Source organism: Paroedura picta, chromosome 11 (assembly GCF_049243985.1).
Source record: "Paroedura picta isolate Pp20150507F chromosome 11, Ppicta_v3.0, whole genome shotgun sequence".
Lineage (NCBI taxonomy): Eukaryota > Metazoa > Chordata > Lepidosauria > Squamata > Gekkonidae > Paroedura > Paroedura picta.
The window spans coordinates 42,505,793-42,522,879 of NC_135379.1; the positions used below are offsets into that span (position 1 = coordinate 42,505,793).

Genomic DNA, 17,087 nt, shown 5'->3' on the forward strand with positions numbered 1-17,087 from the left:
TTGGGACTACAAAATCTGACTGTTATCAAATTTGAGGCCAATAGGATTCAAATGCAAAGCGATAGACAAATAGTAGAATTGTCCTTTAAAAATGCAGGACAACATAAAATATCCTGTGGGTCAACACTTACTTGACTTTTTAATTGTTAGATTTTTATAGAGCCTAGACTTCTGGCCCACCTATTGCATCTTTACATCAGTATTTTCCTTGTGTTTAGCTTGCTATTGAGGACTATTAAATAATTGTCTCTCTAGTGAAGGAAGGTTTCCTGGATAGAACATTACTCAACCATTACCAGCACTCATGGTTCTTGATAAGATATATTTGTACCCCAACCTTAATCCCATGCAACAGTGTGAATAAATGCATGTGTTTACAACAATGTTGTTTTCTTTAAAAAATTAACAGTGTGTATTTTTATAAGAAAATGGCATATCTGACTTAATAGAAACATCAAAGAGGATGCAAATAAAGCTAGTATCCATTGTTGCAGTCAGTGAGCAGAGAAATTAAACTGACAATTTTTCCATAATAAAATCAATTAAGATCCAATAAATATCAATATAACAAAAATGGATTTTGCCACTGAGCAAAATTTAGCTACCTTCTCCGTAATCTGCTATTATTTATCATTTATGAGGGCGGTAAAATAAGATTTTTCTTTTCTTCCTGGAAATTTTTGTAGAGCACAGAAAAGCAGCTCTTTATGAAGAGGACAATATAGAACAGGCTTTGTCAACCAGGGTTTCATGAAACCCTGGGGTTTCTTGATAGCCCTGGAAGTGTTTCCCAAAAGTGTAGGAGGTGATTAATTTATATATACACATATATAAATGTGTTAAACATTTACTGGGTGATACGACCATATACGACAGCCCCGAAAGGGTTTCCCGAATGGATGGGAGTTAGGGAGTTGTAAAACGTTTACATACCCATGCCCAAATTGTCAATGATGGGGCTGGATGGGGTGGGAAGGAAAGGGGCCCTGGGATGGCATGTACACACCTATGCTCCCCAACCATATTCTGCACAATCATGCCACTTTGGGGGTTTCTAAAAGCCTGATGAATGTTTAAGGTAAAGTGACGAGAACATCTTATAGAATGTAGTTAAAAACCTATGAGATGGTGGTGAATTTGGTAAAATACAAATTCTGCTTCACTGAAATCACATCTGCTAACTCATGCCCAGTGTGAATTAGTTCAATCCCTTACTGCCCTGGAGGAAGCGCACCAAAATAATAGCTGATTGGACATCAGCTGTGAGGCCTTTGTGAGTCACTTTGCAAATAAAATCTCAACACTCCGCCACAACCTCCTTCCTACTTTAGACATAAAAGTGAACTAGAGGGCCCTTGGCCATCTTTGGTGAGTACTATGAATAACTTCAGACAACTTGCACTGACCGAAGTGGACAAGTTGCTAAAGGCAGTGAAGCCAACCACCTACTCTCTAGATCCATGTCCATCATGGCTATTAAAACCATCAGACACAAGAATAGTAGCCCTCCTCCAGGAGATAATCAACCTCTCCCTTTCAACAGAAGAATTCCTGTAGGGACTAAAAGAGGCAGTGGTTCGCCCACTACTCAAAAACCTTCTAAGGAGCCATGACAGCCATCCAGCTACTGCCCTGTCTCACACTTAGGGTTTCTGGGGAAGATGCTTGAAAAAGCTGTCACGGTCTAACTATCAGCATACTTGGAAGAAGCTTCAGACCTAGACCCATCCCAGTCAGGTTTCCGGCTGTGGGGCTGAGACAGCGCTAGTCGCCCTGATGGATAACCTTCATCGCCTGTTGGACAGGGCGGGTCGGCGCTGCTTATATTACTAGATCTTTCAGCAGTATTCAACATGGTCGACCACGAGCTTTTAGCTCACCACCTCGCTGATGCTGGGATCAGAGGGACTGCCCTTCAATGGCTGATCTCCTTTCTCCAGAATCATGGACAGAGGGTAGCATTAGGAGAGAGCTCATCAAGTTGTCATCAACTGGCTTGCAGAGTCCCCCAGGGGGGCCGTTTCCCCCCCCAATACTATTCAACATCTTTATGTGCCCTCTTGCTCAAATGGTATGGAGGTTTGGGCTGGGTTGCCACCAATATGCTGATGACACCCAGCTCCTCTTCCTGATGGATGGATGCCCTGACTCAACCCCAGAAACATTAGCCAGCTGCCTGGAAGCAGTGATGGGGTGGCTCAAGCAGAATCATCTGAAGCTCAACCTTTCAAAGACAGAGGTGGCTGAGCAGGAAAGATTCAAGTGAAGAAGCGTGCCTCCCCAATCTGGATGGAGTGCACCTATCAGTGGCCCACTCTGCCAGGAACCTGGGGGTGATACTTGATCATGGCCCAGAAACACCTAGCCACAGTGATCCACATGACAATCACCTGTAGACTGGACTTCTGCAACTAACTCTATGCTGGCCTGCCCTTATCCTTGATCTGGAAACTACAACTCATCCAGAATGCAGCTGCCAAGGTCCTCACAGCAACATCTTGGAGGTCCCACATCTAGCCCATCCTCCAACAGTTGCACTGACTTCCGGTTGAATTCTGGTTCAGGCTTAAGGTTTTGGTTATCACCTTTAAGGCCATACACAATCTGGGCCCAGTATACCTAAGGGATCGCCTCTCTGCCTACACCCCTGAAACATCCTTCTGCTCTACCACCTCCAACCTCCTGGTTGTCCCTGGTCCCAAGGAAGCCCATTTGACCTCAACCAGGGGCAAAGCTTTATCCATCCTGGCCACCACCTGGTGGAACAAGCTCCCAGAGGAGATCAGGGCCCTGATGGAACTCAAACAGTTCCACAGGGCCTGCAAAAGGGAACTCCCAATGCCCCCCCCAAGCCTCCTTCCGACAATCATTACAGATCCGCCCACACCAGTGGCCCTCAGTACGAGTAAATCAATGTTCCTAGTATTCTACTGTTCTACAATGTTTATTACTATCACTATCTTGTCATTGTCATTGTTGTTATTACATCACTATAAACTGAGTTAATTGTACTGTTCCCATTTTATGTAAACCACCCTGAGCCTTCGGGGAGAGCAGTATATAAATAAAATAAATAAAAAGTTGAGAAAGGCTGATATAGATGAGCGTGCCATGTAATTCGTACTTCAGGACTACCATGAGGCAAAATACTTTTTTTTTGTAAGATATCTCCTGTTTAATAATAAGTCAGAAGGGAAAAAATTAAGTTAGTATTAAGTTAAGTTAATATGTACCCCAAAACGGCATACACAACTGACTTGGAGATCCTGTTTTAATGTATCAATGGAAATTTATTTAAATCCCCAACAAAACAGAACAGGTTGGAATGTGGAGGGGTGAGCTAGTTATCAAAGATAATAACCCCAGAGCTCTTGCAATGTGACTAGAATTTAGTAATTATGTTCAAAGGAATATCTAAATGGATTTTAATTGTTGTTAATTTAATTAATGACATTTTCTGTCATGTCATTTCATGTCTATTTTACAAACGACACTGAGCAGTTTTTTTTAATTTAAATCAAAGGATGGGATATTAATCTTATAAATGAATACAAGTATGTAATTGGGGGGGTCCCAAAGACCTTCTTTCCAAGAGCTTGCTCAGTTTCACACCTCTTTAGCTTGAACAACGTTTCAGCATCATCTCTTCTCAGATTACTCACCGGACCCAGGGAAATTTATATTTCTTTGCCCAAAATTCAAGCCACTACTCAAGTCGGTTTCATACTAAATTCTGAGTTATGGTACTACTTTTCAATTAACATTCTTGTTCTTTCCAAGGATTTTTTCCTTTAAATTTAGATAATAGAAGAATGTATATTTCCGGTAAAGCTGGGGGGGGAAAGTTCCCCAAAAGTCTTGTGAGAAACTCGTCCAGAATATAATTATTTTAAGGCGCTGTTTAAAAAGTATTGCCGTTCGTTCACATTGCTAAAAAGGTCTTCCGTGAAAGTTTAAACAGTAATAAAGTTATCAAAGAAAACATTTGTTACTGAATTGTCTGACTAATCGGTCAAGAAATTCTCTTGTGACCTGATTCTGAAAAAGTAAGTTTGAATGTTAGTGTAGCCTCACTTCTTGATCTGAATTGTTCTTTCAGCAAGGTGTGATAATACTACGTCTGGAGAGTGGAATGGTGCTTCGGTAAGGCTCCCAGTCTGTAGTAGAACTTGAGAAGCAAGGCAGTTCTATTGGGATCACACTAACACGTAAAGCCAGAACGTTGGCTAGAGTGGGTTATAGAGACCGTATCATTTCAGTCTTCTACCAACACTCTCTCCCAACTCACTTTTGGGCCCCATGGATGGTGTTGATGCTGACCTTTAAAACCCTATATGGCTTGTGGCTGGCACACCTCAAGTATCACCACAAAGACCACCTACTCCCATATGAACCTATTCTAGAGGTGGCAAACATACAGCCTGCAGGCTGGAACTAGCCAATCAAGGGCTCTGATACAACAACTGGTGCAGGGGGGGGCAGAAGACTGCTGGGGGAAGCAAGCAGGCACATGTGGTCAGGAGTGTGTGGTTGAAGCTGTCAAGAAATAGACAAGAACTGGCTAGGGGGCAGAGTTAATAGGCTGAAGTAAAACAGTGGGGGTAGGAATGACAGCAAAGGTGGAGAAAGAGATGTGGTGTCAAGACAAGACATTTCTTTGTGGTCATTTAGACCAGTATAACCATTGGCACGACAAGTAAAAAAAAACAACAAGCCATTTCAGTTCAAAATGTACAACATACAGCATAGATGTACAGTTGAAAATTAACCGAGAAGCATGTCAATAATGTAATAAAGGAAATAATAAAAAGTAAAAACATTTTAATATATAAAAAAATATATTTTAAAAAAAGATTTAAGGTTCTGTTAAATTTAAAATACTGGTGGGCAATCTAAAGCCTTGCACAGGCGGTGTGGTGTTTTCCCCTTCCTGCCTCCTCCAACTGTAGCTCAGGAAGGACTGGCAAAGCTATTACTTGTGTGGGTGGAGCCAAGCAGCCGGAAAAAAGTCACCACTGCACCAACCAGCTTTGTGCTTTTGAAACCGTAACTGTGCAGGGGGGGGGGGCATTGGAAGGCAGGGAATGGTGTTTGCCAATGAGGGGATGGGAACAGCAGATGAGAAGGAGGACCGGCACATGAATTGGGCTGCCTTGTACATGCTGCTCTTAGGGGAACGAGGTCCCAGCCTCAACAATACATGTCTGAATAGCTGTGGAGCTTGGAAGTAAAATGAGTGTCATTGTGGGTTGGAGAGAATGACCTCTCTTCTCCCCTACCTGTTCTCAGCCCGTGAGGAAAAAGGGGTCAAGGTGGACAAGAAACATGCAGGTTTCAGAAACAGCTCTCCTTTGGGACTTCCCCTCAGCTCCTTCACTTTTGCGAGAGAGATGAGAACTGGGGGTGGGAGGGTCTGGGAGAGCCAGGTTCAGACCCTCCCTTCTCCTAAGCCAGGCCCCTGTCATCTGCATCACTCAGGAAGGGAGTCGGGGAGAAGAGTTGGTTCTTATATGCCGCTTTTCTCTACCAGAAGGAGTCTCAAAGTGGCTTACATTCGCCTTCCCTTTCCTCTCCCCAAGACAGAGATCCTATGAGGTAGGTGGGGGCGTGAGAGAGCCCTGACAGGACTGCTCTGTGAGAACAGCACTATCAGGGCTGTGACAAGCCCAAGGTCACCCAAGCTGGCTGCATGTGGAAGAGCATGGAATCAAACCTGGCTTGTCAGATTCGAAGTCACCACTCTTAACCAAGCTGGCTCCACCTCACAGGATTGTTGTTGATGGCGGAGATGGGGAGGAAGAGAGGGGAGTCTGATGTGCTTCCTCAAGATCCTCAGAGTTAAGATGGGGAAAGAGAGGAAATAAGAGCAAGCAATGGACTGCCGCCATGCTTGGCTGCTGAAGCTGGATATATGCAAGGTGCTGGAAAATACCTTGTTTTCTTTCAAGGATGACAACTCATCTCCTATAAGTGTAATATATACAAACATTAACTAATTTGTATGTATACTCCTTGATCCTTCCAAGGAACTTAGGAGCAGCATGTATGGCTCTTCATCGTATCCTGCTCATTGTGGGGGCAAGCAGGTGCATGTTGTGAGGACACACTTACTGCAGCTTACTAGCGTTAATGTTTAAAGCAGGTTTGTATTTTGAGTAAAAAATAATATTGCTAATTGGGTTTGCCTGCATGTTTATATCTCCAGTACCTGGCATTATATTTTATGAGACACATAGACCAGCTCAACAAAGTGACATTCATGTCAGATCTGTGGCAAAACAGGTAACTTTCTCAGTGGTGGCACTCAGATGCTGGAACTTCTTCCCTTGAAATAGACATCTGTTTCTATCACTGTCTCGCCCCAGCAGGTTTGTTGTGTTTGGCATTCCCCTCAATAACTCTCATTGGCCTTCCTCCCCATTTGTGCGTGTATACATTTAAGGCAATGGCATTAAATATAAAACTAATGTATATTCATACTTTAGCATTGTTTTGATTATTAGCCATCTTGGAGAATCTGTTTCGGATAGAACAATGGCACACAGGTATTCTAAATTAAAATAAGTAAAAATATGGCTGCCAACAAGTGTCATACTTTCCTCAGACTCCTACAGCAACAAGGGAATTTCACATGCGTCCAGTGAAATGCACAAGCAGACAATGGCCAGATATTGTACTACCGTAGCAGCCATTTACAACTGGATGAGCTTGTCTAGACAGGATAATCCAATGGCAAGTGTTAGCACAATAGCAGCACAGCATCCTGTAATGTGTAGATGCAGCCAATACCATAGAACAAATTAAGATGGGGAGAGAATCATAGAATAGAATTGGAAGGGACCTCCTGGGTCATCTAGTCCAACCTCCTGCACTATGCAGGACACTCAAAACCCTATCACTCATCCACTGTAACCTGCCCACCCCCCTTGAACCTTCACAGAATCAGCCTCTCCGTCAGATGGCTATCCAGCCTCTGCTTAAAAATTTCCAAAGGTGGAGAACCCACCACCTCCTGAGGAAGTTTGTTCTACTGAGAAACCACTCTGTCAGGAACTTCTTCCTCATATTTAGATGGAATTTATTTTGAATTAATGTCATCCCATTGGATCTGGTCCATCCCTCCAGGGCAAGAGAGAACAATTCTGCTCCATCCTCTATATGGCAGCCTTTTAAATACTTGAAGATGGTTATAAAATCCCCTCTCAGTCGTCTCCTCTCCAGGCTAAACAGACCAAGCTCCCCCAACCTTTCTTCATACGTCTTGGTCTCCAAACCCCTCACCATCTTAGTTGCCCTCCTCTGGACATGCTCCAGTTTGTCTACATCCATCTTCAACTGGGGTGCCCAAAACTGAACACAGTACTACAAGTGATGGCGAACCACAGCAGAGGAAAGGGAAGGCGACTGTAAGCTGCTTTGAGATTCCTTCAGGTAGAGGAAAGTGGCAGATAAGAACCAACTCTTCTTGTAATATATGAAAGAGCTGAAACTGGATGAGCTTGTCTTTCACGTATTGCACGTATTTGCAGATCATGTTCTGATCATGGAGAAGGGTCACAAGCTTGTTTTACTCCCAATGCACCCTCAGCATGTTCATCACTTTATTACATTTTGTGGGGAATTTGGTTGTTTTGCTACAGGGGGGCAGCAGACTCTTGCATCCCAAAATTCCAGTCTTTTTATGGTGGTCCCAAGAATGGATCCTGCCCCACCCAGGAATGAAGAGGATCTACTGTACAGGAATGTTTATATTCTGAGACCTCTCTTTAAAAGTACAATTTTTTTCCTGTTCTTGAAAAAAAGTGTCAATGTTTACATACTATTTCTCAATCCAAACAATAAAACTTGCCTTTGCCCATAAAAATATTTACTGAATATGAAAACTGACTTATTTCCCACAAAAAGCAAAACCCAAAGAGTTTAATACTCTTTAATACTGCATATATTTTTACTAAAGTAAATAAACCAAAGGCAAGTATACCCTTTCAAAAGTACAATTAAATATGCTAGTTGGTTTATGCATGATTTATGCATGATAATAAAGCATGTTTAACAAAATAGGTGTTGCATGTATTTCAGTTCCCTCCAAAAACAGGATCCCACCCTAGAAATATGCACATCTTTTCCTTCTTAAGGTTTCAACATTTCCAGAAACATCCTAGCTGAATTCCAACGGAACTGCAATACAGAAACACCTCAACGCATAACAGTACATTTTGCTTGCTGCTACAGTGCATTGCTTTTAGGATGCCATTAAGTGCTTGATATCTGGGTCACCTAAGTGATAGCAAGTACATTTTCTACTAGCTATCAGCCATGGCCAACAATGGAAGGAGCACCCATCCTGGTAAGCAAAGAGCTTCATTACAGCAGCCTAGATAAAAGAAGGATAGAACTGTTCCTATTAGCAGGTCTTTAAGTCAATACAGGCAAGCAGTATCTCCATTGCACTGAGGATAATTTTCTTCATAATTAGACAGCATCATTATAGCTTGCAGTTATCTGGCATGTGGCATTCTCAGATTTTCTTGGGGGGGGGGGCGGCTGTGTAAGATGAAGCCAAGGACCTGTCCTTGCAGGCTTCCCTCCATTGTTCACTGAAACCCCTAGGATGGGCCTAAAGTTGCACCAAAATTATTTAGGTAAACCTGCTTTTATGTAGGGAGTTCTTAGTCTGAGGAAGAGTGCTTGCACTCGAAAGCTCACTCCTTGAATACATATTTGTTGGTCTTAAAGGTGCAACTGGACTCTGATTTTATTCTGCTTTTATGTGGTTTGCTGCAGACACCGCAGTACTATTATCCTTTACAGTAAATAACATTTTATGACTAAACCATTTCAAATACACATAAGTAACAATCATTACAAAGCCTCAACTTTGTTAAATGTCTGACGCCATCTTATATCAAGTCACTGGGCCACGTGACCCAGGACTTTATAACATTTAACTTTTAGTAGAAACCATGTAACAACCAGTAAACTGAAACTGTCCAAATAAATAAGGAAGTATCTTGCATTTATCAATTACATGTTTATCTCACTCTTTCTCCAATAAATTCAGAGCAGCATAAATAGCTCTCTCCTCCTTATTTTTACCTCAGACGACCCTGGGAGGCAAACTGGGGTTAGAGCGTGACTGGCCTAAAATCACTCAAGGGATCTGATGTGGGCTCTCTCTAGGCCTAGTCTGACACCAGACTATCTCCATTAGTCTATCCATGCAAATGTTAAAAGAGTTATAATCTGTCTTCATTTCTGCTACTCACCTAGCACCTAATACCTGCAGCTATATTTCTCCAAGTCCACATTCTGAATCTCCCTTCTCTCCCACCCACCCCGAAATCTCAGAACATCCATTTCGTTTTGGCTTCTAACCAGCAATCACTCATCTGGATGTGTTGACATATTGCTGTTGGCAGAAATTCCAGAGTCATGTTTCCACTGTTCATAAAGCAACAACGTATTAAACACCCAAGTTTTGTGGTGTTATTCAGGCATGTCTGTTCTGTTCTTCTTTGCCCCTTGTAAATAAAGAAAAATTCTTAAAGATCCTCATTTGTCCATCATACAATGGCTGCTTTGGTGCCCACAGTTGTGCAAAGGAAAGCCTTTCAAAATTTAAGGACCAAAGCTTATCAACATAACCACCAATTGTTAACAATTTACTTGAAGAGATATGAGGGGCAATGATACATTAAAAGGTGGATTGCAAGGCAGTACTTTGTTTTCCCCATTTTCTCACTACATTCCAGTGAATGGTTCTGTTCATATTTTAAGCCAATCTGGACTGATATGAAAGACACCGAATCACAGATCTCAGTTTTCAGCATTTCCAATTTGTGCAAAGTTGTCTCAGGGAGCAACTGTCAAGTACGCGACACTATATGTAAAATCAGCAAAGCTAGCTGCTGCTTTCTACTTAGGGTTTTCTTTTGATATGAGGAAGGACCGACTGGAAATCTGACTATTTTGGCTGAATCTGGGCATACGTTCAAGGGCTTCATTGGGCTAATATGACAGGCACTTAAAGGAATGCAGAGGTTATTAAGAGAAAGCACATAGAAATGAATTGCCCACCTTCATGTCTGTCTGCTCCTATTGCATTAAACAAGGATTCGCAGACAAAACATCACCTTCAAGAATAATTAGCAAACTCGCAGGTTGTTACCAGAAGTGCAGAGGTTTTACTGGGCTTCAAGAGCGAACAGCTAGCTGAGCATTTTCAAAGAAACAGCAGTGAATTGTGGTATCGTGTCCACATGTTTTCATGGAGTTTAGCACCTGCCCTGCAATTACTGGGATGAAAGTGATCAGTTTCAGATGGAGGAGGACCTTGTATTGAAATAAGGGTCCCTGATTCTCCATTGTAAATCTGACAGCCAGGCTGGAAAGAGAAAGTGTCTTAAACACACACACACACAATCAAGTTATTCATCAATACGATTCCCTCAGGCACAGTTATGTTCCCTGGGATACACTTTAGAGCAAGGGTAGTCAAACTGCGGCCCTCCAGATGTCCATGGACTACAATTCCCATGAGTCCCTGCCAGCGAATGCTGGCAGGGGCTCCTGGGAATTGTAGTCCATGGACATCTGGAGGGCCGCAGTTTGACTACCCCTACTTTAGAGGCTAGCCACACTTCTAAGTGTTTTTCTTCATTTTCTGTTCCAGTTTGCTTACATCAATTTAAAAATACATCTTAGCATAGCCACGCTGTCCTCTTTAATTAATTTGACAAACACAAGTTAACTTCAACCAGATGGTTTTTCTTCCATAATTACCGCACATTGGCTGTCCTTCAGTTAAAGAAACTCATGTTCCCCTAGTGCTCTTGAGGGGTGCTTTGGCACACCGTGCCAGCAAAAGAATGCAGCATCACAGTACCGCGTCTATACGGTATGTTACAGTTACCACTCTCCATAGGCTCTACACAAGAAAACAGTGCTGCTTTTCAAATGAAAAAAAAAATATTACAACAGCAATTCCTTGTATTTGGGTAAAGATGTTTCAAAGATGCTCAATCAAGCATCAGGCCACTACTCGGAACAACGTAAATCTCATTAACACCTTCATGTAAATAAATCCAATTTGTGGACCGATGACACCAAGCACTTGACATTGCTAGGGGCATTCTCCACTTAATAAACAAAATAAAAAAGACATCCTGTACATATGGAGGATCTGCAATTTTAATATCCGCGATAAAGCCTACCTTCTTTCCAAGGGCACCAAATCAAATCTAGTCATAAAACCAGTCACTTATGCCCTCAGGAGTATCTGATCTTCAGCCCAGAGCAAACGGCAGGCACCCACACCCGCGCGCACACACGTACACACGTGCAAACCTTAGAATGATCCGACAACGCAGGCAAAAGCAAGAGCCAGGGAGGAACAAGCAGTGGCAATCACTTACCAGGGGCAATATATATATTACCTAGACTATAATGTGTGGCCAGCATGACCCGCGGGGCGAAGAGATACCAGCCTAAGGCTGCAGCCCGATGCGCGCCTCCCAGAGCTTGCCCTTCCGAACAGAGAAGCTCGAGAGCCCGGCGCGCCTCTCCAAACCGATCTGCAGCCGTTCTCCTTCCCAGGCTTCACCCCCTGCCCCTCCGCTACGGCCGCATCCAGTCGACATGGCATCCAACCCCGCGGCCAAGGCAGGGAGAGACGCCCGGGGCAAAGGCAGGAGGCGGAGAGGACCCGCGCCCCCCCCCCGCCCTTGCCCCTCCGGCTACCTCGCTCGGGTCCCCCTTCGGAGCCGGCGCGCCCTCGACGCCGCCTGCCCAGCTGCCCCGCCTGGCCCTTCGAGGCCGGCAGGCTGCCCCGGAGCCCCCGCCCTGCCCTGCCCTGCCCTGCCCTGCCCCCGAGGCCGCTGCCCGGCTGCCCTGTTCCCTGCAGCAGCCGCCCCCGCATGCCAGACGAAGGCACCGAGGCGGCCCGCCGGCGCCGGACTCACCCTCGGAAGAACGGCGGTGCGCGGCGCGGTGCGAGGGATGCGCCAAAATGGAAGGCGGCGCGCAACTTCGCCGGGAGAGCCCGTGCGGCGCCGTCCCCTCCGGCAGGGGAAAGGGGCGCCCTCCTCTCCAGCGCCGCGGACCCCTCCGCGCCTCCAGGCAGCCCAGCCCAGCCCAGCCCAGCCCGCGGCTTCGCCAAGCGTCCCGAAAGCAGCCCTGCCGGCCGAGCGCCCCCCGTCGGCAAAGGGGCCAGCTGGCGACGCCGCCGGCCTCCGCCTGGTCGGGCCGGCACCTACAGAGCTGCCATCCCCTCTGCGCCCTGCGCGCCCCTCACCTGGCCGGCGGGGCTCTCCTAGGCACCCAATCAGGATCGCGGGGCGGCTCTGGGGCTCCAGCTCGCGCGCTCCGGGTCTCTCCGGCAAAGCCGCGGGGGGCTCTGGCGGCGCTTCTCCGGAAAGGCAGGAGACCGGAGGAGCCAGCGAGCGCGCACGCGCACCGGCTGGTTCTCTCTCGCTCGCTCTTGCTCTCGCGCGCGCGCTCTCCTGTCCGGTGGCGCACACGCTGCAGCTTGGCAGGGCTAGGCGAGGGTTGGGTGCGGGTGCTGGTTGGCAGCGGAGCGAGTGAATAGAGATCCCGCGGCTGGCCTCCTTCACGGGCCGCCGGGCGCACGCTGCGTCCTTAAGGAAAGGGTGGGGTTTAAAGGAAACCAGGGCACTTCCTCGCCCGGAGCGCCAGAAATAGACTGGAATGCCCTGGAATTGGGGAACGGGAAGGACTGAGCAATGGAACATGAGCAGAGTGCCATCCGCCCCCCCCTCCCCCCGGTAGGTTACTGGAGACTTGGGGATGGAGCCTGGGGAGGCGGGGACCTCAGTGGGATGCAGTGTCAGAGAGGTCCCCCTCCAGAGAACCTCTTTCTCCAGGGGCACTCATCTCTGTTGTCTGGAGAAGGACTGTAATCCCAAGGGTCCCCAGGTCCCACCTGGAGGTTGGCATTCCTACCCCCTTGGTAGTGATCAGATGGCCTTCCTGCAGTTGGGTGAGTGAAATGGACCGCCTTGGCAAAACCCTTAAGCCAGCGCTGGTAAAGAGCAACCCGTCTACAGATTTCTGAGTGCAGCATTTCTGTCCATTTCTAGCAGCCTTTCTCTGTCTTTTTGCCACCCAGAAACATTCTTCAGGCTTTGAGGAACCCACACCTCCCTGCCTGGTCCCTGGAAGTCACATGTTACCAGAAGTGACAACACCCAGACACTCCTGCCGGACATGACATCATGCTCAATTGCCCCCTGCCAACGCCAGAAACGGCGCAATGGCCTACACCACTGGGTAGGGATCAGGGCTTAGCAGGCATCCATTGCTTCATTGCCCCTGGCTTCCCCCCCCCCCATGCAGTTAAGTTAAAACGAGAGTACTTACCTCTCTGGACTCCAGTTGCTACCATGTGCAATGAGCCTTGGTCAGCAAGGATTTCTATGACTGCCCCCCCTTTCCACCCCCTTCAGGCCCATCATTGGCCATTGAAGGGGCTGGGTCTACATGGACATATATGGTCATATTTCCCGATTTTTTAATATTAAAATATATTTCAAAAATTCATTAACTCACATCCGAGAACCTCTTCTGGGGCCATTGAGAATCCCCTGGGTTTTGTGAAACCCCTGTTGAGAAAGCCTGATCTTTAGGGTTGCCAATCCAGAGGATTTTATCCATCTATTTATTTATTGACATGATTTATGGTCTGCCTTTCTTGCTTGGCCCAAGGCAGATTAAACTGATGGGGTCTGTGGTGCCCCCTGAATGACAAGTGCTGTACAGACTACTAAGATTGGTTTCCCTGGAGCAGGGGTAGTCAAACTGCGGCCCTCCAGATGTCCATGGACTACCATTCCCATGAGCCCCTGCCAGCGAATGTAGTCCATGGACATCTGGAGGCTCGCTGGCAGGGGCTCATGGGAATGGTAGTCCATGGACTTCTGGAGGGCCGCAGTTTGACTACCCCTGCCCTGGAGGAAAGGGCTGCTTCAGAACTGAACGGAAGGAAATCCCTGCTGAGGCACACTTCTCCTCAGACTCTGTCCTTCCCAGGTACCTGCAAATCTCCAGGAATTTCCCCAGGCCAAAGCTGGCAGTCCTACTGTCCAGTCGGTTCAAAAGCTCAAAGCGGCACACAATCCCATATCCTAAAATACATCATGAAACAGCAACTTCAAAGAAGAAAAAGATCGGCTTTTCCACTTTTCGCTACCCAGACGAGATCCAGAGTGGCTTACAAACACCTTTCCCTTCCTCTCCCCGCAACGCCCTGTGAGGAAGGAGGGGCCAAGAGAGTCATAAGAGAACTGCTCCACAAAACCAGCTCTAAGACAACTGTGATTAGCCCAAGGCAACCCAGCCAGGCTACATGTGGAGGAGCGGGGAATCAAACCCGGCTCTCCGGCTCGTACCCACACCACCACCAATCTATGCAAGTCCTGTGAGCTGCATGAGGCGGGAGGACTGGTTGCCCCTTTTTTCTAGAAATCACACTACGGCTGCAGGATTTATTTCATGCATTATATGGCATGCGTGCAATATCTTAAGACAGTCAGCCTCCCAGGCAAGAGACATTTTGTGTCAGTTTGCCATTGCCTTAGGACTCAGAGTAACCGTATTCATCCCTTGGTGTTTGCAGAGATAACTGTTTGCAGGGTTTTCGCTGGCTATCAGCCACTCAGGGTAGCAGGAGATCCTGGTTCTGGGCAGGACCAGCTATTTACAAATGAGGGAGAAGTGGAGGCTGCAACATTTTCGGAGAGAGGCTCAGAGCTGTGGCTGGCTAGAAAGAATCATCCTCTCCTCAGAGAGAGGGCCAGGAGGAGGCTGGTGGCTTCTCACACAAGGCATTAGATTAGCAGAGCAAACAAACCTGTGCTGCAGTGTGTCAATTGTCACGGTGTTTTTCTTGTATGCATTAGAACAGGGGTAGTCAAACTGCGGCCCTCCAGATGACCCTCCGGCGAATGCTGGCAGTGGCTCATGGGAATTGTAGTCCATGGACATCTGGAGGGCCGCAGTTTGACTCCCCCTGCATTAGAACTTCACAGACAAATGCTACAAACTGTATCTCGTGGAGAGCCAGTTTGGGGTAGTGGTTAGGAGTGCAGACTTCTAATCTGGCGTGCTGGGCTTGATTCCCCACTCCTCCCCCACATGCAGCCAGCTGGGTGACCTTGGGCTCACCATGGCTCTGATAAAACTGTTCTGACGGAGCAGGAATATCAGGGCTCTCTCAGCCTCACCCACCCCACAGGGTGTCTGTTGTGGAGAGAGGAAAGGGAAGGTGACTGTAAGCCGCTTTGAGACTCCTTTGGGTAGAGAAAAGCGGCATATAAGAACCAACTCTTCTTCTTCTGCATTTGACAGTCTTTTGAGCTCAGTTTATATTTCTTTCATGCCTCCCTCCATTCTCTCCGTCTACCACCAATAGTTATAATTCCAGCACCTGCCGTAATGCAGCTCTTTCTTTTTCTATAATTGATATAGCATTCTTCATGGAAAATGGCTTTTCAGTTTCTGAGAAAGTTTTTTGCCCAAGGCCATAAAACTGAGGGCCAAACTAAACATGCCAACATCATCCGTGACATACCGCACGGACACGTCTGCCATTAGAAACTGCTTTTAAAACATGGCAAGTAAGTCACTACTGTCTGCCCTTTATTTTTTTCAAGCACTGAAGCAGCCAGAGGCAGAGATGTGGCCCTTGGGACCCTTGATGAGGAATCAAACCCTTGCAACATTTTAAAATCACATTGAAATAGTGGTGGTATCGCCGCGGCAGCCACAAAGATACCGTCACAATGGGTTTGGCTGTAAAAGAGGTGGGATTTTAACACCCCACCTTGCAGATTAGAATCTCACCAGTGATCTCTCTGGCACTGGCTTTCTCGCCAAAGCTGGGGATCTTTCTGCAGAAATTATCTGAGAGAATCGAGTTGCTCCGGGTTGCTCAGCAATGATGAGCTTGAACTGAACATGGAAAAGCAAGAACATAAGCCTGATTACCACATGTAGATTAGCTCAGTCCATCATATTCCCAACAGCCACATGGCTGTGAAAGTTGGACGATGAAAAAATTGAGCAAGAGAAGAATCTTTAGAACTGTGGTGTGGAGAAGGCTTCTGCAGGTTCCATGGACAGCAAAAATCACAAACAAGGAAATACAACAGTGCATAAAGCCCGATCTATCACTGGTAGGCAAAATCATAAAATTCCAGCTCACTTACTTTGGCCAAGTCATGCGATCCAGCACAATGGAGAGAGCAATAATGCTAGGATTCGTCGGTAGAAAAATGAAACCAGGCCGACAAAGAGCATGCTGGTTAGACATGATCAGGATGGACACTGGCCAGAACGTTGCAAGGCTGAGGGAGGTGGTTCAGGATGGGGGAACGTGGTGGCAGCTGTGCCATGAAACCAAAAATCATCGCTCCCAATTGGCCCCCAACTATGACTACTAGGAATCTGCCCAACCCACTGGGTCTCAGTAAGAGTTGAGCTGAGGCTCCTTACAGTTTCCACCATTCTTTAGTGTTATTGTTGTTGTTATTATGTTAATGTTATTGTTATTATTACCTTGTTGTTACTATAAATGATGTTACCTGTATCATTTGCTTGTTTCATGTAAAGCTTCCTGAGCCTTTGGGGAGGGCCGTATATTGTAGGGATGAAAGGATCCATTGACCTCCCATCTGTACACCGCCCGTGGCGCCACGGGCGCCACAGACTAAATAAAACAGTAAGCCCTCCTGGGGCGGGCTGTGTCCGGGATGAGGAAGGGTCCGGATTGGACCCTTCCTCATGACAGACAATCGGAGGGACCAATCGTCAGGCGCAAAGCGCCTGCCGATTGGTCCCTCCGATTCCCAGGCGCAGTAACTGCGAGCCGCGCGCAGCGCGGCTCGCAGTTGCTCCCGGCCTGACGCGGCGAGAGGCGCAAAGCGCCTCTCGCCGTGTCAGGCCGCCTCACGGGGGATTTCCCGGCAGTCACGCGGAGCGCGGCTGGCGGGGGCTCCCTGCCCGTCAAGCCGCACATCAAACCGCCGCAGGTCAAGCCGCCCGTCAAGCCGCTGCCCGTCAAGCCGCCGCCC

General features: G+C 46.9%; 1 protein-coding gene across 5 annotated transcripts in view; it reads right to left on the reverse strand.

Annotated features, from left to right (window-relative positions):
* The window catches only part of MYRIP (myosin VIIA and Rab interacting protein), a 163,136-nt gene extending 150,541 nt beyond the window's left edge, over positions 1 to 12,595 (reverse strand). The window contains exon 1 of one of the 5 annotated variants that reach the window (XM_077304580.1): positions 12,293 to 12,595. The gene's annotated coding sequence lies outside the window, so the exon portion shown is untranslated. The other 4 variants (XM_077304584.1, XM_077304581.1, XM_077304582.1 and 1 more) reach the window with 4 other exon arrangements.
* Between the last annotated feature and the right edge of the window lie 4,492 nt (positions 12,596 to 17,087).